Below are 6000 nucleotides of genomic sequence, written 5' to 3'. Positions count from 1 at the left end.
GCGATCCTGAGGGATCTTGACCAGGTGGACATTGAAAGCATGTTTTCGCTTGTGGGAAAAGACAAAGGATCATAGTTTTATAAAAAGGGGGCACCCTTTCAAGACAGAAGTGAAAACTTTTTATCTTATGTTTGAGAGCCTTTGGAACTCCCTCCTTCAAAATGCAGTGGATACTGAATCAATATTTTTAAGGCAAAGGTGGACAAATTCTTGATTACTAAGGGTACAAAGATTATCAGGGATATGCAGGAATATAGAGTTGACGTTAAAATCATGATCTTATTGAGTGGTGGAGCAGGGTCAAAGGACTGAGTGGCCCACTCTTGTTCCTTGTTTATATGTTCATATTGTTCTTATCCCAAATGTAAATAAATGTGAAGAAGTGTATGTAGTGCAAGCTGGGGTACCTGCCCAACATTAGAGAATGGGTCCAACTTTGATCCAACTTTTCAATTTGGCAATTTACGGTCAGCAACTGATCACTGAACTTGAAGAAAACAGCCAATAATGATCTAATAATCTCACTGGTGTGGATTTCCCCTCACTTGACAACAGTCTGAGGTGTGATGGCAAGTCTTGACATGTAGAAGCAGTGATGTCAGCAAGTAGGTAGGCAGCTATGCCACATTGAAATATTCACACACATGCACAGCAAACTAGGAGATTAAATTGACTTAATGTCTTCCATTCTTCATTTAAATTTTCAGGTAGGGAAGTGAATTATTTTGATTTAATTAAAATAGGAGCTAAAATTAAATTAAAGAAATTGTTTTGTATATTAGTTTCTCAAAGCTAATGATAAAGGGGCTTTGAGGACGATTCATATTGAAATTAATCATTGAGCTTGGATGTTCATGTCAGTTCATGAGAATTCTCATTGATTGCAGCCTGGGGTTACATTCACAAAACACTCTTTGTAGAAGCATTGAATCACTCCCACAGTCCCTAAATTTCCATGTTGTCAATGCATGTATGGATTCCCAAAGTTGTTATCAGCTTTCAGTGGAATAATGATGACAAATGCTGCCAGTTTCACCTTCCTTATCACCAAAGATTCCAGACCGATCTTTCCAATCATTAACTTTTATCAATTAATTTTCATTGCCCTTGAATGGACGGGAAGGCTGAATGCCTTCCATGTGGCCTCCAAATCAAACAAGAGTTTTCACCACAATGCTTTCATTTTTGGGATGATAAAGGTGTCCTACTTCCTTCACTACAATGGGCTAGCATAAGTTTCATGTCCGGCTGCTACGAGAATATTAATTGTGTTAGATATTATGTGTAATTGCATTGATTCTAGAGAATTGTCTATCGATATTGGAACATGTTTCTCATTCACTTGATACTTATCATTAACTTAGGGAGTCAGCTAGCTGGACAGTTGGTATACAATGCAGAGTGACACCAATAGCACTAGCTGAGGTCACCATCAAAGTCATGCCTTCTCAACCTCACCTGAGGTGTGTTGACCCTTATGTTAAACTCACCACCAGTTGTCTCTCTTCATATGACACCAATCCTAAAGGACCATGGCAACAAAAAAATAGTTAGCATTAGATTAGATTCCCTACAGTGTGGAAACAGACCCTTTGGTCCAACCAGTCCACACCGACCCTACAAAGATTAACCTACCCCCCCCCCTCTGACTAATGCACCTATCATTATGGGCAATTTAACATGGCCAATTCACCTGACCTGTATATCTTTGGACTGTAGGAGAAAACCAGAGCACCCAGAGGAAACCCATGCAGACACAGGGAAAATGTGCAAACTCCACATGGACAGTCGCCCAAGGCTGGGATTGAACCTGGGACCCTGGTGTTGTGAGGCAACAGTGCTAACCACTGAGTCACCATGCCACCCATACTACTTATAATGAACATCAGTCATTGATGTCTACAATTGCAGTGGTTTTGTATTAATGTTTAATTTCCCAGGGATAACTTAATGAATACCATGAGGAAACCCATCAGATGTCATGGAGGCATAACTCATCATTTCAAACCTGTACATTCTAAGGTTTCTTCTGAAGTATATAAAGCCAAGTGCTCCCTAATCTGAAGGCACAGTCATACCTGTCAAGAAAGTTTATTGCTTTCTGCAAAACTTTCTTTATTATGAGAGTTTTTATTTTGTATCACTCTCTTCCAGACTCTCATGATGGATTCGTATTTCCTGGTGCACATCAGATGGCCTTTTCAAGTGAGGTTTGTCATTTTTTTCTTGGAAAAGTGAATAGTTTGTGTTATGAGTGTCTCTCTTATTTTGCAATGTTTATATAATGATGGTGTTGAATTACTTTTTTGTTCTTTTCTGTTTTTCATTACTGTAGAATATACAACACAGGCAATGCTGGAGACGTACCAATCTTAGCTGAGTCAGAAACTCTCCAGATACCCTGATGAAATATTCAGAATCAACATTTGACCATATGCTGTTCAAAATTTATTATGGAAAGGAAAAACAGAGGGCAAACACTCATTCTTAAATATAGACACTACCTAAGATGCTTGCAATAGATTTCAGTCAAGATTGTGGTGCTGGGAAAGCACAGCAGGTCAGGTAGCATCCGAGGAGCAGGAAAATCAACGTTTCAGGCAAAAGCCCTTCATCAGGAATGAGACTGGGAGCCGAGGGGTGGAGAGATAAATGGGAGGGGGATAGGGCTGGGGGGAAGGTAGCTGAGAGTGCGATAGGTGGACGGAGATGGGGGTAATGGTGATAGGTCAGAGGGGTGGGTGGAGCAGATAGGTGGGAAGGAAGATGGACAGGTAGGACAGGTCATGAGGGCAGTGCTGAGCTGGAGGGTTGGATCTGGGATAAGGTGGGGGGAGGGGAAATGAGAGAATTGGTTAAATCCCCATTGATGTCATGGGGTTGGAGGGTCCCGAGGCGGAAAGTGATGCGTTCTTCCTCCAGGTGTTGGGTGGTTAGGAAGTGGTAATGGAGGAAGCCCAGGACCTGCATGTCCTTGGTGGAGTGGGAGAGGGAGTTGAAGTGCTCAGCAACAGGAAGGTGGGGTTGGTTGGTGTGGGTGTCCCGGAGATGTTCTCTAAAGCACTCTACGAGTAGACGTCCTGTCTCCCCAATGTAGAGGAGATCACATCGGGAGCAAGTAAATGACATGTGTGGAAGTGCAGGTGAAGCTTTGATGGATGTGGAAGGCTTCTTTGGGGCCTTTGACGGAGGTGAGAGGGGAGGTGTGGGCACAGATTTTGCAATTCCTGCGGTGGCAGGGGAAGGTGCTTGGAGGGTATAGTGGGTTGGTGGGGGGTGTGGAACTAACGAGAGAGTCATTATGGTCTTTATGGAAAGTGGATAGGGGTGGGGAGGGAAATATATCTCTGGTGGTGAAAATGGCAGAGGATAATGCAATGTATACGGAGATTGGTGGGGGTATCTGTTCTTGTTGCGGTTGGAGGGTGGGGTTTGAGGGCAGAGGTACGCGAAATGGATGAGATGTGCTGGAGGGCATCATCAACCATGTGGGAGGGAAATTTTGATCTTTAAAGAAGGAGGCCATGTGGTGTGGAATTGGTCCTCCAGGGAGCAGATGGGAGTGAAATGTCGATTCTTCTGCTTCTTGGTTGCTGCCTGACCTGCTGTGCTTTTCCAGCACTACACTCTCGACTCTAATCTCCAGCATCTGCAGTCCTGACTTTTGTCTGCAATAGATTCCAGACATAACACTCGGAATAGAAGTTTGAAATAAAACTATGCAAATATTATTGGAGGAATCAATATCTCCCTGAGTATACAGTTGCTGCACACATACGTTTTCTTGTCCAACTACAACCTCATTGCAGGTTTTGCCCTCTGTATATTTCCAGAGTAGCATTGTCACCATCAATAGGTACTGTCCTGGGCTGCACTGTCTCACTGAGAGGCTGGTGTGGTCCTTCACATGTAACTGGGAGAAATGGAATTATTTCTATATCAGAGGTTGAGAGGGCATTTGTTCAACTCTGATAAATGTATCATTTACCTCTGACCAGAGGGATGCAGCATGATGCGGCAGGTAAGTGTAAATGGTAAACAAATATATGTCTTGCCTGAAAGCTGCAATGATATCTTCTTGAAGGTAGCCATTGAGCCTGAGTATATCTTCCACTTTCTTTTGCTGGAGGAGTTCTCCCTCTGCTTCTGATCTTCCAACCTTAACATGCTGCTCTCCCTGGCATAGAGTAGCTTCCATCACCTGACCTTGGGATTATCGACTGGGGGGCGGGGGGGGAAGCAGGAGAGGAACCAAATTCAGAGCTGACCTCCACCAATTACAATGCGGATCAAACAGATGCTGTACAGCCTGGCACACTGCAGACTCAGAAGGGTTAAGGTACCCACACACTGGTGGTTTGGGGTTCACTGATATTAGGTTAGCTCTTCTAACATGAATACTGAGACAGGTTCTTGCTGAGAACAAGTATGGAGAAGATTTAATCACAAACCATCTACATACAACTCGATCACAGACATCAGCATGGTCCTGGCTCTGTCATTTTATCAGGCTGATTGACTAACTGACTTTCCTGATGGATAGTAAAATGGCTGTTTATGGACACCAGCATGTTTCCAGATGACCAAACATAAGGCCTTAAGAAATAGGAACAAAAGTTGGCCATTGGGCCCCTCAAGCCTGCTCCACCTTTCGATAAAATCATGGCTGATCCCACATTCTTCACGTCCACTCTCCTGCCCTTTTCCCATAATTGATATTGATCGAGAATCTATCTCAGTCTTAAATGCCATTTTTGAACCTTGTTCATATAATGTAGTACAATCTAGCACATCTTCACAGTACCTTTCCATGTATCCAAGTGCAGGTGTTATTGTCTTTTATTCTGTCACTTTAACCTGGGGGAAGATCAGGTGACTGTCTACATGTTAAATAGAACATAGAATGCTTCAGTGCAGTGCAGGCCCTTTGGCTCTTGATGTTGCGCTGACCTGTGAAAATCTGATGCCCATCTAATCTACATCGTTCCATTATTATCTATATGTATGTCCAATGCCCATTTAAACGCCCTTAACGTCAGCAAGTCTACTACTGTTGCAGGCTGGCCGTCCCAAGCCCCCATACTCTGAGTGAAGAAACTACCTCTGATATCTGTCCTAAATGTATCACCTCTCAATTTAAAGCCAGCCTTCACCATATGAGGAAAAAGGCTCTCACTGTCCACCCTATCTAACCCTCTGATTATCAGATACGTCTCAATTAAGTCATCTCTCAACCTTGTTTTCCCCAACAAAAACAGCCTCAGTTCCCTCAGCCTTTCCTTGTAAGACCTTCCTTCCATACCAGGTAACATCCTAGTGAATCTCCACTGAACCCTTTCCAAAGTTTTCACATCCTTCCTATAATGCGGTGACCAGAACTGTAATCAATACTCCAGGCGCAGCCTTACCAGTGTTTTGTACAGCTGAAGCATGACCTCATGGCTTTTAAACACAATCCCCCCATACCAATAAATGCCAACATACAATATGTCTTTTTAGCAACTATATCAACCTGGGTGGCAACTTTCAGGGATTTATACACCTAGACACCGAGATCTCTCTGTTCATCTACACTGCCAAGAATTTTACCATTAGCCCAGTACTCTGCATTCTTGTTACTTCTTCTGAAGTGAACTACCTCACACTTTTCCACATTAAATTCCATTTGCCGCTTCTCAGCCCAGCACTCCATCTTATCTATGTCCCTCTGTAACTCACAACACCCTTCGGCACTATCCAAAACTCTGCCTATCTTAGTGTCATCTGCAAATTTACTAATTCATCCTTCTACGCCCACGTCCAGATCATTTATAAAAATGACAAACAGCAGTGGCCCTAAAACAGATCCTTGTGGCACACCACTGGATGAACATTTCCCATCAACCACCACCCTCTTTCTTCTTTCAGCTAGCCAATTTCTGATCCAAACCACTAATCATCTTCAATCCCAAAACTCCATATTTTGTGCAATAGCTGACCACGTGGAGTCTTATCAAATGC

Source organism: Chiloscyllium plagiosum, unplaced genomic scaffold (genome assembly GCF_037043375.1).
Source record: "Chiloscyllium plagiosum isolate Xiang-an unplaced genomic scaffold, Cpla_swu_hap1 HiC_scaffold_30, whole genome shotgun sequence".
Lineage (NCBI taxonomy): Eukaryota > Metazoa > Chordata > Chondrichthyes > Orectolobiformes > Hemiscylliidae > Chiloscyllium > Chiloscyllium plagiosum.
This window is presented reverse-complemented; position numbering follows the sequence as displayed.